Raw genomic sequence first — 21,285 nt, 5'->3', positions numbered from 1 at the left:
TGGACGAATACCATCCCGAGAGAGTTGAAACCCCAAGTACGTGATAGATGCCTGAAAAAATTTTGATTTCTGAAGATTACACTTAAGACCGGCAGTCTGTAAGACATGAAAAAGTGTGCGGAGATTTTGAAGATGTTCGTCAGTGGTGGAGCCAGTGACAACAATGTCGTCCATGTAATACACCCAGGGACAGGGAGCAATAATTGCTCCAAGAATCGCTGAACGAGAGTAGGGGCGCTGGCAATTCCGAATGGCAATTGTTGGTACTGATAGAGTCCGAAAGGCGTGTTAAGGACCAGAAACTGCCGGGAAGCAGCGTCGAGAAGAAGTTGATGATAAGCTTCTGACAGGTCAAGTTTAGAAAAATACTGGCCTCCAGCAAGTTTAGTGAACAATTCGTCAGGTCGAGGCATAGGGTAAGTGTCGATAAGGCATTGAGCATTTACAGTGTCTTTGAAATCGCCACAGAGACGAATATCACCATTTGGCTTAGCAACGACAACGACAGGAAAGGACCACTCACTGGAAGTGACAGAAAGCAAGACCCTGGAAGCAGTGAGACGATCCAGCTCCCGTTTAACCTGATCACAAAGGGCCACAGGAATGGGGTGAGCCCAAAAAAACTTAGGCCGAGCAGTGGATTTGAGCGTGATATGAGCTTCAAAGTCGTTTGCACGGCCTAACCCAGGAGAAAAAAGGGATGAAAATGTCGTCAACAAGGAATCCAATTGAGCATAAGGAATAGCATCAGAGACAATATTGACAGAGTCATCTATGGAGAACTCAAAAACGCGAAAGGCATCGAAACCAAAAATATTCTCCGCGTTACTATGGTCAACCACAAATATGGGAACAGTGCGAACGACACATTTGTAAGATACCTCAGCATCAAATTGTCCCAAGAGAGAACTCTTCTGTTTATTGTAAGTCCGTAATTGCCTAGTGACAGGTGACAGGATTGGAGAACCCAACTGAAGATACATCTGAGAATTGATGATGGTGGCAGCAGAACCCATATCCACCTGCATGCAAACATCTCGACCAAGTATTTGGACAGTGAGGAATAACTTCCCTCAAAGGGAAGAAGTACAATTGACAGACAACACAGAATCAGAATCAGTGTCATGTTCATGAACATCATGTATGCGGTCGGATTTGCAAACTGATGACACATGCCGCCCCCCCCCCCCCCCCCTCCCTCTTTTTTTGTGACACACGGCCCAACGTTGTGGACAATCTTCTCGTGAATGTTTCGTAAAACACCGCGGACATGAAGGAAGTTGCCGTGGGTTTTGCTGCAGTTTCTTAGAGGTTTGTTTACGGTTAGGGCGAGGCTGCGCTTGGGAGCATACTGCGGCCATGTTGGCTGGCGGGAACACACCACACGCTTCGTCAACATCGCACAGAGGTTGTATTTCCCCGACATTGCCCAATGCCTCTATTTGCACTCCAGCGGCGCGAGAAATTTCAAAAGACTGAGCGATGGATAGGACTTCATCTAGAGTCGGATTTGCCAACTGAAGGGCACGTTGCCTAACTTCTTTGTCGGGCGCCGATCGGATAATAGCATCCCGTACCATGGAATCAGTGTAGGATTCTTTGTGAACTTCAGTAACAAATTGACACTTTCTACTGAGGCCATAAAGTTCAGCAGCCCAAGCACGATAGGATTGATTCGGTTGTTTTTGACAACGATAAAAGGCAACACGAGAGGCTACCACATGCGTTTGTTTTTGAAAATAGATGGACAGAAGTGAGCACATTTCAGCAAAGGACAAAGACGCAGGATCTTTCAAAAGACCCAATTGTGACAACAACCAATACATCTGAGGTGAAATCCATGAAAGGAACAGAGACTTACACGATTGTTCGTCCGCGACATGAAATGCCAAGACATGCTGTCGAAGCCGTTTTTCATAATCAGACCAGTCTTCCGCTGTCTCGTCGTAAGGAGGAAAAGTAGGTAAAGACAACAACGAGAGACGCCCCGCATTTGATGTGGCGACGAAATCACAAATAGCATTTGTGAGAAGCGTTTGCTGTTCTATAAGTCCTTGCAATAGTTGCTCTAAAGTAGCCATGGAAACATGTGGGTCAACGATGGAAAAGAAAAATCACTACCTCGTCGCCAATTGTAATAACTTCAAGTTGAACAAATATATTTCAAGGAAGACGCAATACTTGAAAGTCACAGATCAAGTAAACAGAGTAAGACGTGTGTACACTTTAACAGTCAAATCATAACTGAGTCCACGTCTAACGGCCGCTGGCTGGCTGGCCGCTTAGGTGGCACTGCTGCTGCATGGCTGGCAGACAGCGCCGCATGTAGAGAATGTGCATAACTGCGCGGCGGCACTTTGAAAGATCGGCGAGTCACAACACTTGTCTATGACGATTCATGCATAGAAGGCACAAAATTAATATTTCTTCAATAAAGTGTCTACAATGTTAAAGTATTAAGAGGGGTAGACACAGGTTCAGATCATTACACTGTCAAAATCAAAATTAAGCTCACACCACTAAAAAAGAAACCAAAATGCAATAAACGAGAACTTTGATCTCCACCAATTAATTAGAAATGATAAATACAGAGAAGTCACACAAAACATAAAACTGACAGATAATTTAGAAGCACCGGTTCAAATTCTCAGGCAACAAGCAGAAAATTTAGCCGCATTGAACCCATGTAAAGGACATGTCTGGTTGAATTCGGAATGTGACAAAATTCATGAAGAAAGACATCATGCATGGTTAAAATTTCAAACACACAAAACATAAGAAAATGCAACCAACCTCAAAAATACCAGGAGAAAGTTCACACAAATTAATGCCCCTCCCACATTAACGCTGAAAAGGGAGATGGAAAAAAATGGCACATAATGACAACGGAAATGCCAAAACATGGCAAAAGCATTTAGTAAACTTTTGAATTGTAAAGAGCCCCAGGAACTTTCAGCAATTAATACACACACACCCATCAAGACTCCACCTGATCTCATAAATTCCTCCAACAATCCAAGAGGTGGAAACTGCACTCAGAGAGATGAAAAATTATAAGGCATACGGAGAAGACCAAGTTTCTGCAGAAATGTGGAAATATGCCAGTGATATAGTTTGCACATCCTTACACATAGCCCTAACAAAAGTCTGGATAACAGAAAAGTTTCCTGAACATTGGACCACAGCCATAATCCACCCACTCCACAAAAAAAAAAGATAAAGGCAACCCAGATAATTACAGAGGTATCTCTCTCTCAGACTGCACATACAAGATTTTCTCCAGAATCCTATACAAAAGGATCAAAGAGCAACTAGAGTAAGAATTAGGTGAGTGCCAAGGAGGCTTCAGACCTCGGAGAAACTGTGCAGAACAGATCATCACTTTAAAATTAGCCATAGCATATTACAAGAAACGAAATAGATCTCTTGTAATAACCTTCATGGACTTTCAAAAAGCATACGACTGTATTCATAGTGACTGTTTGGTAGTTTTTTAATTTTGTTACTATTGGCAGGTTCTTTTTGTTGTAGATGTTCTTGGTGATATATTGTGCTCTAGTCAATTTGGTTATTCTGTTATGCCATGTTGGCTTTTCATTGAGGTTATATGTTATGATTTCTCCCAGATATTTAAGAAATTTGGGGCTCCATACAAAATTAATCAGTCTGATAGAACTCACCTTAACCAACACTGTATCAAAAGTCAAGTTCAGGAGGGAACACTCTGAGCCATTTATCATAAAAACAGGTTTAAGACAAGGAGATTGACTGGCACCCCAGCTGTTCAACTGTGCTTTAGAATACATAATGAGGGAATGGTACAAGATTAAATCAAACTATATCCAAATTGGAAGACCCATAGACAACATAAGTTTAAATTGTCTAGGATTTTCTGATGACCTTTCTCTCTTGTCCAACAGTATTCAGGATACAAGTTACCTCACTACAGGAAATAGCACAGAAAATTGGTCTTGGAATATCCTTTGAAAAAACAGTCATCGTGTTAACTGACCCACCACTCATAAACAAATTTGGCATAGGAAACCAAGAAATGAAAATTGTACATAAATTTAAATATCTGGGAGAAATCATAACATATAACCTCAATGAAAAGCCAACATGGCATAACAGAATAACCAAATTGACTAGAGCACAATATATAACCAAGAACATCTACAACAAAAAGAGCCTGCCAATAGTAACAAAATTAAGAAACTACAAAACAGTCACTCAACCAGAAATAACGTACAAAAGTGAAACCATCTTCAAAACAACTAACACTGCACAAATCGACAAAATACTCAAAATAGAGAGAAGAATCATCAGAACATGCATCAACAAATTGTACCAGAAAGATGGACACTGGAGAGTAGCTACAAATGAAACAGTCTACAAGGAAATAGAACCGGTAATGGGTACAATCAGGAAGAAACGCATTTCATTTTTTGGACACCTAATCAGAACACCAGAGAACAGGATCACCCGGAGAATAATAGAAAAATTGTGGAATAGTAAGTGCAACATTAAGTGGATTACAGAAATCAAGCAAGATATGGATAAGCTACAGATCACATTGGAAGATCTAAGAAACAAAACTGACAAAATCAGGAAATTCGCAGACAAACAAACCAGACTGCAAATGAGAATCAACAAGCAGACAATAGGAAGGGTGATTTCCGATGAAGGAAGAAGGATAAGATCCGAGAGAATGAAGAAGCACTGGGCTGACAGGAAACTGAAAAATTCCTTGTATAAAGTTGGCTAGAGTGGTCCAATGAAGGCCATAAAATGAAAATAAATAAATAAATAAAAAGTGTTTGTAAAAGTCAAACTTAGTGAATCCTTCATGAACTCTCATTAGTTACTGCTTACATATGGTAACTGTGTCTGGCAATGTGCATTTAAAACATTGTTTTCTTTATCTTTACCATTTTGAATGTGTTTGGTGCCTCATTCTAAGGACTGTGCAAAACTGACTGTTGTTTGAAGAACTACGATCTGTGGAAGATTATGTTTACAAAATTTGTTGCCATTATCATGAAATGTTGATTGAATATAAACTTAAGGTAAGACAAACTGGTCAGTATTCAAAAGGAAATGTCTAATTTGAATAAATTAAGAATCATGAAAAAAGTCACTGAATTCCCAAGTACCCATAAAAGCAATTTCAGATTATGAGACTTAATTCAAAGTGCATCATTGAGGAACTTTAATCTACAACCAGGTTAGTACAGTCACAAGTTCATGAATTTGCTATGTTGTATAACACTAACCTTGGATCAAATGAACGAGCTTCAGTATTTTTCTAAATTAAAATGAGACATGCTTGGTAGAACCACTGAATCAGCTATCTAAATGATTATCGTGACTTGACCACGGATACTAATCATACATTATAGATACCACATAGATACACAGTATTTATTAATGAAGATTTTCTGTTGCAAAGATGGGGGGGGGGGATTCTACAAATGTCTGGACAGCAAAAAGTTGGCTCAACCACAGAGCAAAATTCTACAAACTTGGGAGAAATAAAATTACAGTGGAACAGTCTGGGAAGTACAAATTTTTGACCTACCCTTTAATGCAGTACTTTTAACCAGACAATTGAAAATCACTTTACACGAAAAGTTTCGAAGTAGGTTTTGTGTTTGCGCTAGCATAACACAGCTGCACATTTATTACACAGCAATCAGACTAATCCATTATGCATTGGTGTTTTGCACCTCTGTCTCACTTGCATGCATGATGATTTATGACCTACTTGATCCAGCCTTACATCTAGTGGAGGTTCACATCCTACAGACCACTTTGTCTTCTTAAACTGTATCTTATGTTCCGGATCATTATTTGGCCTCCCTCCTTTTGTTGAAGTTTGAGCGGAATGACACAAACAGTGAGCAATCTCTATGAGAAATTCAGAAAGCTTCAATAAGAATTTTATGTCTTTTCATGATGCTTTCAGGAAGATCAGCACCTCCCGTATGTTTACTGTATAGCTTTATTATTCGTCGACATGGTATTATTATTCCTGAGTTTGGATTCATGTCATACCTTGTGGCTTCATGCAAAAGTTAGTGTCCAGCAAGAACAGCAAATCCACAGCTGCAACATACTCTACTGAAGTACCTCTGCTTGTTTCTTCAGCTCAACCTCTGCAGATAGTTTCCAGTCTGGTACTCTATTTCTTCTCACTGTCCCAAGTGCATAAATTCTTTGTTTATGTAACTAAAGAATACAAAAAATAAAGTGTCTGAATCACACCATGGACTGGGGTGATTTCGAACACATGAGTTTTTCAAATCTCTGTCAAAAATTTATAGTATATGGGGGAGGGGGAATTTGGACAGTTTTTTTTAAATTCTTCCTATTTGATTTTAGTGACTTGTGACACATTTTAAAGTTGTCAATCATTAAGGATTGGTCAGTTTTATTATGATAACTTGCTTCACCATTTCTTCCTCTTCCTCATTTAATACTGGTTACTTTCCCATTCTTCTCTTGGCAAATTGTTAGAAAATTTCTTCTCTTTTCAGTCAGATTTATCAACATAGCCTTTCACTAAATATCTAATATTGAATTTAGTGAAAGAAAATCCCCAATATGCAGCCCTGAAGTTACCTTGCTCCAACATTTCGTCTTCTTCCTCCTTCTCATTTAGAACTGGTTGCCCTCCCATTTTTCTTTTTTTTCTTATTTTATTTTTTTTTCTTATTTTATTTTTTTTTCTTATTTTCTTTCTTTTGTATTACCCACACATTATTTTGAAGGTTCAATCTAGGTACATCATATAAATCACACACTTCTCTACATGATAACTTGCCACGATGAATGTCTTGGATGGCTTTGTCTAAAAGTTCCAGGTCATAACTACATCGTACTTTAGCACCTTTCCTACTTTTACATGTTCTCGGAATTGTCTGAAATCACCCTAAAAAGTAGACAATTTTGTAGAAGCCATTGTTATTTTATAAATTTATATGAAAAGCTCAACAAACTTGTGCAGGAAATGCCTCATTGCTATAGGCCACTGAGCTCGTTGACAATTACGGTTATAATACTTTTACCACTGGTCATGATTGTTCCATCTTGATGATAATGTGCAAATTTCCAACAATGAGACTGTTCATCATATATTTACTAGGTAAACAACTGACCGAAAATAAAAGTCATGGAACGCAATGAATACTATCTCACGCTTCAAATAACTGGTGTGCTCAAATGAAAATGAGTGGCAATTTGTTACTATGCAGTGGGAAAGAGCAGATAAACTATACTGTCTGAAATCTCCACAGTGTCCAAAATCACCCCGTTTGACAGCTGGAACAATGCATGTCACATCTTGCATGGAATCATAAGAGAAACAATCAAGATGGTCTCCACCACTTACAAGGGGAAGGCCTCAGACACGGTCAACCAATTCGGCTCAAATTTGGTAGGTCGTTTGTGTAAAACCTAAAACGAAGGACTAAGATATTTTGGGTCAACACCCCTGCAATTTTGAGAAAATCACCCCTAAAGGTTATGATGAGCAATCGACTCAAAATTGGAAAGATCGATAGATAATTGTAAATAGAGCATTTTTCATCATTAGGTATGGGGTCCGCAAATGCAAACTTTTCCAGAAGTCGAAGAAAGAAATTTTTACAACTGCTGCTTCTGTATCCACCTGGTAAATGCATTTCGCCGACAGCGCAGATAGTGCAACGGCCAAGGTAACTGGCTGGGTACCAGAAACCCCAGGTTCCAATATCGAAGAAACCTAGCGGATGTTATTCTTTTCGTTTGTATTTTTCCATATCCCAATTGATAGTAAAGTATTAAACTTTTAAGACTGATCACATGAAAATAACTCCGAGTAAGAGTACTGCGAATCCCTCACGAGGGGTCACAGATAGCCAACTGCACGACGCTTCTTTACAGCGAGGCACGGGACAGAATGCACGCGGGGAGAGTTACGTTGTCCTGGTTGCCTCTTCGTCATCTCATAGTTGTGAACCTGGAATAGTGATGTCCGGCACGAGCCTTATAGAAGTCAATCAAAAAGAGTTGTTTTCCGTCATTAGGCTGCTGCGAACCTCGCGGATACATGTAGGGATTTTTCCACAGTTAATGCGCCGAATGAAATACATTTTGTGAATGAATACAGTGTTCTTCTGTAAGTAACATATGATGAGTACTGTATGTGGTTTGTAGTAATTAGCTTGTCTGTTTATGCTGTCGTAACTAATTATTGTTTGTTGTGTAAAATCTTTCAGGTGCATAATTTGAATAATGGAGGATGTACACCCTTCGTCTAGCGCTGTAATATACAGTTGGGAGCCTGTCACAGACGATGGCAAGCGGAAGTTACCGACACTGTGTTTTGGTTGGTAAAGTGTTGCAAGACAGATGCATTATCAATGTACTACTGGAAACAGGCTGTTCTGTTACTCAGTGTTCCAGATTGATAGGAGTGGCTATCGTCGAGTGATTTTTGGAGCTGACGAACGAAATGAATTTTGTTGATACTGAGGTACTATACCATGAAGACGAAGCAGAAGGTGATTCAGTGGAAGATATCCCGACTAGTGAATCGCTAAATGGTCATAACACTTTGGAAATCTCCACGTCACTGGGAATATGTGCCTCATCTGTTCCTGATGAGTATTACGAACCGGTTACTAAACGATTGAACTACGGCGCTATACCCCTTGAAGTAAAAGTAAAGTGGTAGCGCTAGCCAGGAATCATCCAAATTGGAACATACAAACACAGCAAAAGAATGGAGCAACAACAGCCCTGAAAAGGAAGAAGGACTTGAAATTGTGGGAAAGTGATGTTAAAGAAGGGACAAAATATGACAATTACCAGGCGATAAATAAGTGGACATATGACTGATTTGTCAAATCTCATTATCGTAACGAGAATGTAACAATGAGAATACTTCAGGAGTGGGCTGCACATGCAGTGCTTCAATATACGCCCAACAAGGATTTTACGTTTGCTGCAACATTATCTTGGGCAAGAAATTTCAAATCGGAGTATAAAATTCATGAACGGCACGTCACTATGTCTCTCATAAGGAGGTACAATACATAGAGGATATACAGAAAGTCACAGCTGCAAAATACTAACGCAAATTCTTTACAGACGAATGGAAAAACCGGTAGAAGCCGACCTCGAGGAAGATCAGTTTGGATTCCGTAGAAATGTTGGAGCACGTGAGGCAATACTGACCCTATGACTTATCTTAGAAGAAAGATTAAGGAAATGCAAACCTATGTTTCTAGCATTTGTAAACTTAGAGAAAGCTTTTGACAGTGTTGACTGGAATAATCTCTTTCAAATTCTGAAGGTGGAAGGGGTATAGTACAGGGAGCGAAAGACTATTTACAATTTGAACAGAAACCAGGTGGCAGTTATAAGAGTCGAGGGACATGAAAGGGAAGCAGTGGTTGGGAAGGGAGTGAGACAGGGTTGTAGCCTCTCCCCGATGCTATTCAATCTGTATATTGAGCAAGCAGTAAAGGAAACAAAAGAAAAGTTCGGAGTACGTATTAAAATTCATGGAGAAGAAATAAAAACTTTCAGGTTCCCCGATGACATTGTAATTCTGTCAGAGACAGCAAAGGACTTGGAAGAGCAGTTGAATGAACTGGATAGTGTCTTGAAAGGAGGGTATAAGATGAACAACAACAAAAGCAAAACGAGGATAATGGAACGTAGTCGAATTAAGTCGGGTCACGCTGAGGGAACTAGATTAGGAAATGAGACACTTAAAGTAGTAAAGGAGTTTTGCGTTTTGCTATATGGGGAGCAAAATAACTGATGATGGTCGAAGTAGATAGGATATAAAATTTAGACTAGCAATGGCAAGGAAAGCGTTTCTGAAGAAGAGAAATTTGTTAACAACAAGTATTGATTTAAGTGTCAGGAAGTCGTTTCTGAAAGTATTTGTATGGAGTGTACCCATATATGGAAGTGAAACATGGACGATAAATAGTTTGTACAAGAAGAGAATAGAAGCTTTCAAAATGTGGTGCTACAGAAGAATGCTGAAGATTAGATGGGTAGATCACATAACTAATGAGGAGGTATTGAATAGAATTGGGGAGAAGAGGAGTTTGTGGCACAACTTGACTAGAAGAAGGGATCGGTTGGTAGGACATGTTCTGAGGCATCAAGGGATCACCAATTTAGTACTGGAGGGGAGCGTAGAGGGTAAGAATCGTAGAGGGAGACCAAGAGATGAATACACTAAGCAGATTCAGAAGGATGTAGGCTGCAGTAGGTACTGGGAGATGAAGAAGCTTGCACAGGATAGTGTAGCATGGACAGCTATATCAAACCAGTCTCAGGACTGAAGACCACCACAACAACAACAACAACAGAAAGTGGCGGCTCTTTCCAGCACACAAATGGCATCACTTATGACCGGTTTTAATCGCGATTACATGATCAACATCAATCAAACAGGATGTGAGTATCGGGTGAACATTCGACACACATTAAATCACATAAGGGAGAAAAACGAACCCTTGTCGCAGTTGATGGTAAAAACAAACTAACACATTCGTACACAGCGCAATATGCCATCACAGCCTCTAGAAAAGTGTTTGCCTAAGGTTTCCCTGTGTTTACAGGAAACAGATGTTACATTTGGTCCTCTGGTTATAGAAGAGGTCAATCATTTAACCGACTTGTTGAAAAATGTTTACATTACCTGCTCGAAATCCAGGAAACTGACGAATGCAATTTACAGAAAATTTCTTGAGAATGTTTTGAAAACCGTACGTTTCTGATAACAAGTTTTGTCTAATATCAGATTCCTGGAGTGGAAAAATTAATACTACAATATGTGGCACAAAGTTTATAGACGGCGAGGGTCAGCCAACGTCCACAGTAAAAGTAATACCGCCAAACTACAAACCTGTGTGCCAGCCATGGAATGTTTATTTCTATCGCCAGGTTAAAAAGTTTATTTCCGGGCTTCAGAATTGCAGTGTGCTCCTGGAAACCCAGCGGGAATTGCACAACAGCACAGATGCAATAACTATTCACAGCATGATTCATAACCAACTTTCAGCACCAATTTTTCAGGCAATGATATCGTATGCATGGTACTCATCAAAATTAATTCCCAAAAAAGAGATATTTTAAAATGTAAACCAAGTTTGTTTCCCGCCGACTCTTCGGAAGGAACAGTCTAGCTGTCGATAGATTGCAGTCATTAGATGTTCTTGGTGCCGTGAATATATTTGTTTCAAATGTTTATTTAACAAGTACCATCTATCTAGTTGTTCGAAGAAAAGTGAGAACACGTAACAGTGACTGGAAGAGCCATTGTAAAGTGACCTCGAGTAACATTTTAGTTGTTTGCTATCTCAAGAAGTTTGAAAAATTTATTTGCCTACCTTATTATTATCATTCCTTATTGTTTTACTTACCTTATTAACCCTCCAATCCCTATCAATTGAGATATGGAAAAATACAAACAAAAAGAAGAACTTCTGCTAGGTTTCTCGCTCACTGTTTCAGGAGAGTACTGACATCTATGATTGCTTGGAAGCGCTACTAGCAGACCCAGCACAATGTAAACAAATAGCTGCAAAATGAATTTGTGGGAAAATGTTGATCAGAACAAGATACATTGAAGAAATGAAGTCTGCAGCTTGTCAACTACACTATGCATTCATTCATCATAATCGATGTTTTCGGAAAGCTTGTAACAGGGTGTCATTATTTTAATAATCAAGCACTGCACCAGTTATGTATTTTTTCCATGCTTAGCACATCATGTTTCAAGAATTTATTCTCATTGCCAACTGCAAATATTTATATATGTATTTTGTGTGATGCCTGTGTGTTGTACTGCCTCTTTTGCACCGTCATCATCTTTTTGTTGTTGTATGGTACTGTGCAACCTTCATTACACAGAAAACCACACAGACAGGCAAAGCATCACTTATACTGTTTGTCAACTTCAATAAAATCCAATGGGCGGTGGGAACATTCCAACCATTCAAGTCACCTGGCCCAGACGGAATCTTTCCAGCTCTCCTGCAACAGGCAGGAACGAATCTCATAAGAGTCCTATGCAGGTTATTCAGGGTTAGCCTAGCAGTAGAAATCATTCCCAATGCTTGGAGGGTAGTGAAGGTTGTCTTCATTCCAAAGCCAGGGAGAATTGATCGTATCAAGGCCAAGGATATGAGACCAATGAGTCCGTCCTCCTCCATTCTCAAAATAAAGGAAAAACTGGTTAATGTATAAGTAGGGGAAAGGAGGCTAATTAGGGCCCCTCTACATTCAAAACAACACACATATCAACCAGGTAAATCATGTGAGACAGCTCTCCATCAATTCGGGAGGGTGGAGATAGCACTTCGCTTCCAAGAAATAGCCCTCTGCATCTTCCTGGATATCGAGGGGGCCTTCAGTAACACGACCTTCAATTCCGTGGTAAGGGCAGCAGGGATGCATGACCTAAGGACCACTATATGTCAGTGGACCAGGGCCACACTTAGTGGAAGGAAGGTAGAGGCTACCATAATGAATGAAAAGATGGTAATTAACAATACTACAGGTTGCCCACAAGGAGTAGTTCTTTCCCCTTTATTGTGGAATCTAGTGGTGAATGTACTCATTGAGGAACTAAATTCCAGACAATGCTTCTCCCAAGGATACACAGATGACCTTGTCATAGTAATACTTTGCAAGTTTACTGACACAGTTAGAAATATGGCACAAGGAGAACTGGACATTGTACAAGACTGTTGCATTAAACAGGATCTAAGGGTTTATCCTAAGAAGACTGTTGTGGCCTAAGAAGACTGTTGTGGCGCCATTCACGAAGAGGCGTATCCAACACTCAAGTTGGAACCTAAAGCTCTTCCATGAAACTCTACCAGTGAAAGGGATAGTGAAATATCTAGCAGTAACCTTAGATGAGAAACTAACATGGACTCCTCACATTAAGAGCATCTGCTCCAAGGCAAAAATGACACTAGGGAGTACCAGAAGGGCTTGTGGCAAAAACTGGGACTTAAGCCCCCGAGGTATGCACTGAATATACACCACGTCGTTTTTCACTGCAGCAGGATTTTCTCAAAAAATTTCAATTACCAACTTTCTCATCCAAATGTGAAAATATTTACAGATGCTGACCTGAATAGGGAGAAATAATCACCATAATAAAATAAGAGAAATCAGAGCTCTCACAGTAAGATTTAAATGTCTGTTTTTCTCATGCGCTGTTCAAGAGTGTAATGGTAGAGAAATAGCTTGAACATAGTTCAATGAACCCCCTGCCAGGCACTTTACTATGAACACTAGAGTAAACTGCAGATGCAGAGTAAACATTTCATGCTGAATATGGGGGGGGGGAAACACAACTGGTGCAGCATTACATTATTTAAAAGAAAAACATTTGAGCAACACATAGAAGACAAAGGCATTAACTAGTACAAGCAGCACGATGCTACCCACAAAAATTTTTCTGGTGTGCCCAATCTGCCAGACTCGTGCATGTGCAGAGCTATCTGAAATTGAGTGGTGTAGACCTCAGGTTTACGTTGTCACTATTCTGGTGTTTGCTGTTTTTATTTCCTGTACAGCTCTCATGTCACATGGAAACAAAAATACATTTCTATGACTGGATGATATCAAGTGAATTCAAATACATTAACACACTCGCAGAAGACTAAATTAAATGTAATTATTTCAACTATCTCATTAATAATTTTAACTCCATGTTATTAGCAGCATTACTCATCTTGCAGAACACCGGAATTTTTTTTATTTTTTTTGGTCAGCTAGCTAAAGAAATTTGGTTTTTATTATTCAAATAAAATGAACTATTCTATTCCACTGAGGCAGTCACTTTATTTGAAAAATGTATTCCATTACACACTACTGAATATTTTCAAACGTTTACTCTCATTCATGTGCACATTTTCATTTCCTCACGAGTATAGCATCAATAGATCACATGTTAGGACATAATTAAGAACTAAATGTGATAGATTATTCTAATTGGCATTCCAAAAACCACACAGAAAGCTTCATTGTGAATCTGGACATACAAATGTGAATTTGAAGAAGAATTATAATTTTTAGTGTGGTTTACAAAATTCCAGTGCTCTTGGCATGTTTTCTGATCTCTTGCTGCTCTTAAGATGTAATGTAGACTCTGCTAATGCTATGCATACATACACTCATAAAAGTTCACTTGAAGGTGAGTAAGGAGGCAAATTTTGTCAGTAGTACTTCATTTCAAATATATCGACTGCTTTAGCAAACTAAATGAGTTTTTACACATCTGCCTTCCACAAAAAAAAAGAGTTATTTGATCACAAGTCTTCACATTAATTTTTAATTTGTGTTGTTAGTGTTTTAAATTTTAAGAATGTCATTCTTTGGTAAAGTAATTGGTTCATATGTACAACATATTTTGTGAACTTTTTTTTATACCGTTATACACCCCACTTTTATCTTTCATTAATTCAGATTAATAAAAGAATGGAAAAACTTTATACCATACATTCTCAGAGTTATTTTGATCATGTTGCTACTGTGCATAATTGACTGGTGTTATATAAGAATGCAAAAAAATTAATGAAGCAAAATTAATTTCAACTTGAAACTATGTATAACTACTTTCTTGAACTTTAATATCTAAGAACAAGAATTAAGAGTGATTTAGTGCACAACACAACACGGAAGCAGATGCTGACACAGTACTATGTCTGGTTGCCCTCTCCACCTAGCTCAGACTTTCTCACTCAGAAATGAGCAATGAAAAGCACAAAGCCAACAGATATATGTACAGTATCTCTTTTCCAACTATTCATCTATTTCACATTCTATTCCACTGAGTCTGTTGGAAGTAACAGCAAGAAATGAAATGTACACACTCGAAGTATGTGACATAAAACGAATGGCTACGTTTGTACAACAGGAACCTTGTGTTTAAAAAATAGCCTTTTTCATCAAGGAATTCAAAAATAAAACTTGCCAACACAAATAAAACATAGGCACCACTTATCTGCACTGCTATAACAGTGTACTTGTTTTGAGAGCTTTCTGGAGGCCATACAGATTATGTAGGTCCAATATACACTCCTGGAAATGGAAAAAAGAACACATTGACACCGGTGTGTCAGACCCACCATACTTGCTCCGGACACGGCGAGAGGGCTGTACAAGCAATGAGCACACGCACGGCACAGCGGACACACCAGGAACCGCGGTGTTGGCCGTCGAATGGCGCTAGCTGCGCAGCATTTGTGCACCGCCGCCGTCAGTGTCAGCCAGTTTGCCGTGGTATACGGAGCTCCATCATAGTCTTTAACACTGGTAGCATGCCGCGACAGCGTGGACATGAACCGTATGTGCAGTTGACGGACTTTGAGCGAGGGCATATAGTGGGCATGCGGGAGGCCGGGTGGACGTACTGCCGAATTGCTCAACACGTGGGGCGTGAGGTCTCCACAGTACATCGATGTTGTCGCCAGTGGTCGGCGGAAGGTGCACGTGCCCGTCGACCTGGGACCGGACCGCAGCGACGCACGGATGCACGCCAAGACCGTAGGATCCTACGCAGTGCCGTAGGGGACCGCACCGCCACTTCCCAGCAAATTAGGGACACTGTTGCTCCTGGGGTATCGGCGAGGACCATTCGCAACCATCTCCATGAAGCTGGGCTACGGTCCCGCACACCGTTAGGCCGTCTTCCGCTCACGCCCCAACATCGTGCAGCCCGCCTCCAGTGGTGTCGCGACAGGCGTGAATGGAGGGACGAATGGAGACGTGTCATCTTCAGCGATGAGAGTTGCTTCTGCCTTGGTGCCAATGATGGTCGTATGCGTGTTTGGCGCCGTGCAGGTGAGCGCCACAATCAGGACTGCATACGACCGAGGCACACAGGGCCAACACCCGGCATCATGGTGTGGGGAGCGATCTCCTACACTGGCTGTACACCACTGGTGATCGTCGAGGGGACACTGAATAGTGCACGGTACATCCAAACCGTCATCGAACCCATCGTTCTACCATTCCTAGACCGGCAAGGTAACTTGCTGTTCCAACAGGACAATGCACGTCCGCATGTATCCCGTGCCACCCAACGTGCTCTTGAAGGTGTAAGTCAACTACCCTGGCCAGCAAGATCTCCGGATCTGTCCCCCATTGAGCATGTTTCGGACTGGATGAAGCGTCGTCTCACGCGGTCTGCACGTCCAGCACAAACGCTGGTCCAACTGAGGCGCCAGGTGGAAATGGCATGGCAAGCCGTTCCACAGGACTACATCCAGCATCTCTACGATCGTCTCCATGGGAGAATAGCAGCCTGCATTGCTGCGAAAGGTGGATATACACTGTACTAGTGCCGACATTGTGCATGCTCTGTTGCCTGTGTCTATGTGCCTGTGGTTCTGTCAGTGTGATCATGTGATGTATCTGACCCCAGGAATGTGTCAATAAAGTTTCCCCTTCCTGGGACAATGAATTCACGGTGTTCTTATTTCAATTTCCAGGAGTGTAGGATTCATAAAGTACAAGATTAGAAAGTAGGTTGATTCAGAATGGTAAACAGAGATGGATTGAAGGTAACACAATTATACAGCAAAGTAACATTTACCCATTTTAATTGCATCAAGTTACACAAAAAATAATGTACTTTTGATAGATTCTTAAAGCATCGGTGTATTTAAGTGTGGCATTTTGTTACTGTGCATACTGCTTATGATAACTACCAAACACAGCATTTTCGTTTTGGAACAATGCAATCCAGCACGGCATAAAAATAAATTCAGGATTGACAACTAGTGGCCCAGGTGACCAATCAATGAAATTCCATGCAAAAGTGGGATAAGAAATGTTTCAGCAGTGAACACACCAAACACAGGGTTCATTTGTCACCGTAGCAGTAGAGTAGCAGTGAAAGTAACTCTCTGGCAGCTGCTCAAATGAAACTAATGTGTCTCGACAATCGCAAAGCTGTGTATCTGCAGTAAAGGCAGTTTGAAAATGGTTGTTGTCAGTCAAGCTACCTTTATCTGAACAAACCTAGTTACTCCCATCAGCCATCATACTGAGCAGAGCTTGGCAGTGGCAGCAGACAAAGCACAAAGTGTTTTTTTACTGATTCAGATCTGCTAAGTGGAGAATCCTGGTGTCATGAAAGTTAACCATGTAATGTTTGTAAACACTATTTGAAGGTCAATGCCATGCCAGCATCATCTTACGTCAATTAAATCAGTTTTTTTCCCCCCTCCAAGAACATTATTTCATGAAGTGTAAATTTTGGGAAAATTATGTTGATGCAAAAGTGGGTGTGAATTAACATTGTGAACATAGGAATTTGATGGAAATGATAAAAAATGTACACGGTGGGAAATAGATAATTACGGGAAGGTAACAGTAGGGTCATAATGTAAATATTCTTCTATGAAGAAACATTTTGCACGAGTAACAAAAGCAGAGAATAATGGCTGCAGATCAATGAAAAACCTTTGAATTTACTGAAACCTTTGCGGTAAGAAGTATGAAGTCAATATCGTGAAGCAAAATTATTGTGAGAATTCCAAAAACAGATATTCACCACACAAATAATAAAGGGACATACAAGATCTTTCACAAAACAATCTTATTCTGTCATGAGGCTTATGTCACGGGGCTGTTAACTGTATCAAAAGGAAAAGTCAACTGAAAGAACTGTAGAAATGACATGGCGACAGAATGGTTGTACAATACTTCCCTTCAGGAGCAAAAATTCCAAGTAAAAATAAATATATAAACAATACATAAAAAGGGATGGACAAGCTCAGAATGAGATGTAAAGATGGAGTAAGAGGAAGAGAAATCAGAAGCAAAATGAACAGTACATGCCAAAGCATCAAGTCACAAAAGAGAGATATTAACATTAAAAATGGATGTCAACGAAGATGGAAAAGTACCTCACCAAAATTTTTATCAAGTCTAGCATCGTATGGATTAAGAGCTGGGCCTCTGGAGGAGGCAAAAAAAAATAAAATTAGAGCGTTCAAAATGTAGTGCTGGAGGCATGCTAGAGAATCATGAATTGAGAAAATAAACAATGATGACGCATTAAGAATAGTGAATGACGCAACAAACCAATAACATTAGAAAATGCGTGACAGAAAAAGTAGACAAATAGATCATATAGGTCGGGCTGTTCCAGCTCAAGACCTCAGCTGCAAGGAGTCGGAAGCCCATGGGCACCAGTAGGTATGAGTGAGTGAACAGCCTGTGCATGTTCATGCAATGATGCAGGTCAGGTGGACAGGGCTGGACAAGTAGCTTACATGCAGCACTGTGCACAAAACAGTGGCTATGGAGGAGACCATGGACAAGGCAATACAAGGCGACTAATTATAGTTAACAAAACACATTAATATTGGCCAAATGTACAAATATATTTTAGTTTGAGAAATACAGTTCTGTTTATTCACAATTAATGAAATATTCGGTGTTAAAGTGCATGTCATTTATGTTGGCGGCCGAGTTTAGGTTCGTTCTGCGCATCTGACGTCACAAAACACAGTCAGCCAATGAACAGAGAACGACGTTGCCACATCTCGACTGCAGTGCAGAGCATGGACGAGTGTCTTCAGTTTTAGAAACGTTCAGTCATAAATAAAGTAATAGAACAAAAGCAATGTCTTGATAGCAGACATTCTTTTATAGAAAGTTTGGAAAAAGCATTCTTTATACCAATTGCTTCATATTCTATTAATTAATTAAACCAAACAAGCAATAAGACTCCTAATTCAGGCGATAGCAAGGAAAGGTATTTGTATCACTCTCACGAACCGCTTTTTCGCAATAAAGAACAGCGGTAATTGTCTATTTCCTATTGTACTTCGATGAAGCGTGAGTAATTCGTAGTCATACCAACAGTGTTTGTCAATATTTTGCGTGACATATTATAGTCCTCACTGCGTTATGTACTCACTCATGGCGTTATGTAGTCAGATGAGGTGTGTTAGCGTAACGGTTAAGGTGTTGGGTTGCTAAGTGAAAGGTTATGAGTTCAACCTTGTGTGGTGCTTAATATTTTCATTATTTTAAAACAATATCGAAGTGCCTTACTTCACGAATTATATGCGTTTGAATGCAATTTTTTGAAATTCCTAGTGCTTTGTCTCTTTATTAACCCTTTCGCTGCTGCAGACACGTGCTTGCCGCATTCCACGCTGTGCGCGATTTTGTCATCACTGCACTGCTCGCCTGTGCAGACACATGGTGTTCCCACTGCTTTGATACACTTATCATTCGATTTCACAAAAACTATTTGGCCCAAAAATTTGATTTTTACACGTCTTCTTGACTGATACCTTCCCCCCCATAAATGACTTAATTTTGTTTCGATGTTCAACGCACTTATTATGCAGCATTAAATATAGTAAACCACTGCATGAAATTTTGAAGACTTTGCAGAGGTAGAAGTCCACAGCGTATATTTCTGTATGGTCGATTTTAGTTGCCACAATGTTGAGAACGAAATGTGGACAAGATACCTAAATTTCATATAAAATTTACTGTGTACTCTATGGATTTTTACCTCTGCAAACTCTTCAAAATTTCGTGCAATTGTTTGCTATATTTAATGCTGCATAATAACTGCGTTGAACATCGAAACAAAATTACGTCATTTATGGGGGGGAAGGTATCAGTCAAGAAGATGTGTAAAAATCTAATTTTTGGGCCAAATTGTTTTTGTGGAATCGATTGATAAGAGTGTCAAAGCAGTCGGAACACGATGTGTCTGCACAGGCGAGCAGTGCAGTGACATGCAGGGAGCACTTCTTTGTAGCAGCGAAAGGGTTAATGCGGCTGTGGTAGCTTTACTTCATGAACTGCGCGCTCCCCCCTAAACGTAAGCTTGCAAACTATGCTATACTATGGCGCTGCTTCTATTGGCGCGTGCATCGTGTGCAACTGGCAACGCAGCAATCTCCCGCGTCTGGGCGGGCATGCACGAGCCGCCAAGATAAAAGAATTGAACTATAGTAGTCAAGTTCTGCTGCAACATACAGAATACTCTTAAGTGTTGGGTCACACAGCTGGGATCTTTTTGCAGTTTTCACTCTCTTCATTATAGAAAACATAGTTTACAACCATATGTTGAGCCAAACATAGATATGATGTCAGCTGCATTCCTGTGTGTTTTGCTAAATTCTTCTGCATGAAGATCATGATACCATCTCATGATACCAAATGTTGAAATGTGTGTGAAATCTTATGGGACTTAACTGCTAAGGTCATCTGTCCCTAAGCTTACACACTACTTAACCTAAATTATCCTAAGGACAAACACACACACCCATGCCCAAGGGAGGACTCGAACCTCCGCCAGCACCAGCCGCACAGTCCATGACTGCAGTGCCTTAGACCACTCTGCTAATCTCGCGTGGCTCTCATGATACCATACAATTCTTCCCAATTTAGCAAAAATGGCAACAAGACGCTTTTAGAACTCACTGTTGTCACTATGTAGCAAGACGTAACTAAGCAATAGGCACATAATGCAGCAGAGCGCACACGTAATAAAAGTGGACCCCTTTGTGTGGCATATCCCCAGCACCTGCCCGCCTGGCGAGCCCCTGAGCACCCTTACACATCTTTAACCCATGGAGCTGGCCTGGAACAGCCTGATATGGGTCAAGTGATATGCTTTATCAATCTATCAGAAGAAAAAGTGGAGGAAGAGAGATAGAATGGATGGCAAAGAAAGTTTACAAACTTCATAAAAAAGGAAGCATTTCTGCAGAGGTAAAAGAACTGTGCCTGAAAAGAATACCTATGATAAATAGTAGATGGTACAAGCTACCCAGTAACATGACAGCTGAGGAGATGGAGGAGGAGCAGAGGAGGAATAAGAAGAAGAAGAAGAAGAAGAAGAAGAAGAAGAAGATGAGAAAAGACTAAAATACTTGTAGTTTAAGAATCCAACTGAGACAGATATAAAAACACACACGCAAAGAGAGAGAGAGAGAGAGAGAGAGAGAGAGAGAGAGAGAGAGAGAGAGAGAGAGAGAGAGAGGGGGAGGGAGGGAGGGAGCGAGGGAGGATAAAGCAAACACAGCAAGTATTACATTAAGAAATTACAGAATGAGTTTTATTAGCATATAAATTTATATAGGGAAATTCAGAAGGAGAAACAGTGGCTCAATGTGCCAGCATTGCCAGTTAACGAGATGTGCAACAGCTGAAGGGAGTGACGTGGGACACACAACAGCAATGCGACAAAGTATTATCCTCCCCTTTCTGTGAAAGACA

The 21,285-nt window shown here is 40.3% G+C and overlaps 1 protein-coding gene across 2 annotated transcripts in view; it reads right to left on the bottom strand.

Moving 5' to 3' along the window:
- Positions 1 to 21,285, bottom strand: part of LOC126412478 (uncharacterized) — a 106,392-nt gene that overhangs the window by 25,961 nt on the left and 59,146 nt on the right. The window lies entirely within an intron of this gene.

The sequence above is a fragment of the Schistocerca serialis genome, chromosome 1 (genome assembly GCF_023864345.2).
Source record: "Schistocerca serialis cubense isolate TAMUIC-IGC-003099 chromosome 1, iqSchSeri2.2, whole genome shotgun sequence".
In the NCBI taxonomy this organism is placed as follows: domain Eukaryota; kingdom Metazoa; phylum Arthropoda; class Insecta; order Orthoptera; family Acrididae; genus Schistocerca; species Schistocerca serialis.
The sequence above is the reverse complement of the archived record's forward strand: the minus strand, read 5'-3'. Positions and strand labels throughout refer to the sequence as shown.